This window comes from Orycteropus afer, unplaced genomic scaffold (genome assembly GCF_000298275.1).
Source record: "Orycteropus afer afer isolate SDZICR_OR568_19922 unplaced genomic scaffold, OryAfe1.0 scaffold00298, whole genome shotgun sequence".
Taxonomy (NCBI): domain Eukaryota; kingdom Metazoa; phylum Chordata; class Mammalia; order Tubulidentata; family Orycteropodidae; genus Orycteropus; species Orycteropus afer.
The window spans coordinates 2,275,659-2,280,365 of NW_006921885.1; positions in this window are offsets into that span (position 1 = coordinate 2,275,659).

The window sequence follows — 4,707 nt, forward strand, 5'->3', positions numbered from 1 at the left end:
CCACGTCCTCTTCTGAATCCAGCTTGCACCTCTGGAAGTTCTCTGTCAATATACTGCTGCAAACGTTTTTGAATTATCTTCAGGAAGATCTTACTAGCATGCAATATTAATAATATTGTTCTATAATTTCCACATTCTGTGGGATCACTTTTCTTTGAAATGGGTACAAATATTGATCTCTTCCAGTCAGTTGGTCAGATGGCTGTCTTCCAAATCTCTTGGCATAACTGAGTGAGTGCCTCTAATGGGGCATCCATTTGTTGAAATAGCTCAATTGGTATTCCATCAATTCCCTGAGCCTTGTTCTTCGCCAATTCTTTCATTGTAGCTTTGACTTCCTCCTTCATTACCATTGGTTCTAGATCATATGCCACTTTCTGAAATGGATGAAGATCGACCAGTTCTTTTTGGTTCAGTGACTCTATGTATTCCTGCCATCTTCTCTTGATGTTTCCTGCATCATTCAACATTTTGCCCATAGAATCACTCAGTATTGCAACTCAAAGCTTAATTTTTTTCCTCAATTCTTTCAGCTTGAGAAATGCCAAGCGTGTTCTTCCTTTTTGTTTTTCCAACTCCAGATCTTTGCACATTTCATTATAGTAATTGGCTTTGTCTTCTCAAGCTGCTCTTTGAAATCTTCTGTTCAGCTCTTTTATCCTGTCATTTCTTTCATTTGCTTTAGCTACTCTTTGCTCAAGGGTAAGTTTCAGAGTCTCTTCTGTCATCCATTTTGTTCTTCTCCTCTTTTCTTGTCTTTTTAGTGACCTCTTGCTTTCTTCATGGATAATGTTTTTGATATCCTCCCACAATTCTTCTGGTTTTTGGTCGTTGGTGTTCCATGCATCAAGTCTATTCTTTCAAAGATCTCTAAATTCAGGAGGGATATATTCAAGATCATATTCTGGCTCTCTTGGACTTGTTTTAATTGTCTTTAACTTCAAGTTGAACTTGCTTATGAGCAGTTGATTGTCCGTTCACAATCAGCTCCTGGCCTGGTTTTGGCTGAAGATATCAAGCTTTTCCACCACCTCTTGCCACAGATGTAGTCAATCTGATTCCTGTGTGTTCCATCTGGTGAAGTGCATGTGTGGAGCTACCATTTGTGTTGTTCAAAAGAGGTGTTTGCAATGAATAAGTCATTTGTCTTGCAAAATTCTACCATGCAAGTTGCAGCATTATTTCTGTCACCAAGGCCAAATTTTCCAATTACCAGTGATTCTTCTTTGTTTCCAACTTTTGTATTCCAGTCATCAGTGATAATTAACACATCTTGATTGCATGTTCGGTCAATTTCAGACTCCAGAAGTTGATAAAATTCTTCAATTTCCTCATCTTTAACTTTGATGGTTGGGCATAAATTTGAATAATAGTCATATGAATGGATCTTCCTTGTAGGCATATTGATATTATCCTATCACTGACAGCATTGTACTTCAGGACAGATCTTGAAACATCCTTTGTGATGATGAGTGCCACTCTTTTCCTCTTCAAACTGTCATTCCCGGCATAGTAGATCATATGATTGTCTGATTCAAAATGGCCAAAACCAGTTCATTTCAGCTCACTAATGCCAAGGATATGCGTTACCTTTCATTTTTGACAACTTCCAATTTTCCTAGATTCATACTTCATACATTCCCTGTTCCAATGATTAATAGATGTGTGCAGCTGTTTCTCCTCAATTTTAGTGGTGACACGTCAGCAAATGGTGGTCTCGAAAGCTTTACCTTATCCATATGAGTAAGGCTGGGTTTACTCAGATGTGGCAGCTCTTTCCCACTCCTATTTTGAGAGCCTTCTAACCTAACCAGACTATTGATAAAGTTGCATGGTAATGTATCAGACAGTGTTTCTTTGCTATTCATAAGGTTTTCTCAGGCCAATTCTTTGAGAAGTTGACGGCCTCTTCCTTCTTCCTAGTCTGTCTCAGTCTGTAAGCTGGGCTGATACCTGCGCACCATATGCATCCTGCTGGGTTTGAAACACCAGTAGCTCAGCCTCAAAACTCACATCAACATGTCACCGTGGTAAGACAAACCGAGAGACAAGTTTGTCTCCCTGTTGGAAACCTCTCCTACCACCCTTACCTGGTTCCCTGCGGCTGACTCCTCCTCTGTCCCAGTTCCTGGGCCTTTTAATCCACTTTCTCCCACTTTCCAGTTCTGCTGTTTTGATGCCCAAAAGAAACACTGTCTTTTGATGCCTGTGTTCTCTCTCCTCACCTGGATCCCTGTGGCTGAAATCATTAAGAATCTGCAATACATTGACAACACAACTTTGCTTCCTGTAAGTGAGGATAACTTGAGGTACTTACTGATGAAGATTGAAAAATGTTTACTTGTGTTTTATTGACTATGCAAAGGCATTTGATTGTGTGGATCATGACAAATTATGGATAACATTGAGAAGAACGGGAATTCCTGGACACTTGATTATACTCATGAGGAACCTGTACATTGACTAGGAGTCTGTCGCTCAAAGAGAACAAGGAGATACTGCATGGTTTAAAATCAAGAACAGAGTGCATCAGGATTGTATCCTTTCACCATTCTTATTCAATCTATATGCTGAGCAAATAATCCGAGAAGCTGGACTATATGAAGGAAAATGTGGCATCAAGATTGGAGGAAGGATCATTAAGAACCTGCGATACACTGACGACACAACTTTACTTGCTGAAAGTGAGGATGACTTGAGGCACTTACTGATGAAGATTGAAGAATATAGTCTTCCATATGGATTATATCTCAATATAAATAAAACAAAAATCCTCACAACTGGACCAATGAGCAGCATCACAATAAATGGAGAAAAGATCAAGACTGTCAAGAATGCACATTGCTCAGTTCTACAATCCACACCAATGGAAGGAGCAGTCAGGACATCAGACCGTGGATAGCACTGGGCAAGTCAGCTGCAAAGGAACTCTTTCCAGTGCTGAGGAGCAAGATGTCTCCTTGAGGACTAAGGTGCACCTAACACGAGCCTTGATATTTTCATGTGTGTGTGAGAGCTGAACAATGAATAAGGAAGACCAAAGAAGAGTTGATGCTTTTGAGTTGTGGTGCTGGAGAAGAATACTGAAAGTACCATGGACTACTGAAAGAACTAACAGATCTGTCTTGGAGGAAGTACAGCCGAAATGCTCCTTGGAAACGAGAATGGCCAGACTTCGTTTCACCTACTTTGATCATGTAGACAGAAGGGACAATTCACTGGAGAAGGATGTCATGCTTGGTAAAGTAGAGGGTCAACGAAAGAGGGGAAGTCTTCAGTGAGATGGATTGACACTGTGGCTGCGATGATGGACTCAAGTATAGCAAGGATCATGGAGCTGGTGCGGGATCGGGTGGTGTTTCATTCTGCTCTGCATCGGGTCACTATGGGTCAGAAATGACTCCACAGCACCTAACAACAACAACTAGAAGAATGAACAAATCTCTCTTAGAAGAAGTATAGCCAGAATGCTTCTTAAAAGGAAGGATGGTGAGACTTCATCTCATGTACGACGGACATGTTATCAGGAAAGACCAGTCCCTGGAAAAGGAGATTAAACTTTATAAAGTAGAGGAAGAATCTTAATGTGATAGATTGACACAGTGGCTGCAACAATCAGCTCAAGATAACAATGCCTGTGAGGATGGCACAGGACAGAGCAGTGTTTTGTTCTATTGTACACAGGGCAACTGTGAGTCAGAACCAACTTGACAGCACTGAACAACAACAGTTCATCCTCAGACCAATTAGTCATGGCTGGAGGCAGTATCACATTACATTGCAAATCCTGCTGCAACCCTATAGGTTGGGCAATGGGGTGTGGCAGTTCCTGGATAATAATTGCTGGTAAACAAAATAATATGTACATGATGAAGTTTAGGTTAAGAAATGGAATATTTGTAATAAAAAGTGAAGATTGTTCAAAGTGCAACAACAATTTCTGGAATTTGACATAATGAAATCACAAAGTATTTCTTGTGTCGCTGTAAAAAATGATTGGTTGTACTCTTGGTCTGAGACAGGGTAGCATTTTTCATGTTCTAGACGTATTGCAACATCACCCTGCCAAGGGTGAAAGTGCTGTCTGCATTGCTACATCTAATAAAGGGTTTAATTAAAATTTTATTTTCCTTTACTGACGTGTTGAGGAAGGTTTCAAAAGAGATAAACTATTGATTACAGCCTCAACTACATTATTTTGCCATAAAGGAGGCTTTAGATTGTTTTATAACACTTGCTACCTTTGAAGATCATGGTGATATGGCAGTAGATGCCCTAATAACTGACTTCAGCATCTGGGTGTTTAATCCCTTTGTTTAAACCCAAATGTTTTTTGATGCTACCTACTCTTTCTGGTCTCCTGTGCTTTGGCAAAAAAGAAGATTCTCTTTAAAAAGTATAAAGGTAGCCATTATACATCTTGTTATTATGATAAAATAGAAAACAAAATTGTTGTTGTTGTTGTTATATGCTGTCGAGTCGGCCCCGACTCATAGCGACCCCTCCTTGGTTTTCCGAGGCAGTATCTGTGATAGTTGAAGATGTGTCAACTTGGCTGGACTCCAGTTGTGAGTGGTGGTTCCCATGATGGATCACATGACTGAGTTCTAAGCGGCCGGCCTGCCCAAGGGGAGTTTCCCCAGGGGTGTGGCCTACCTGCAATGCTATCCCAGGGACAAGCTGGAAGAACGGCATTCCGGACTATAT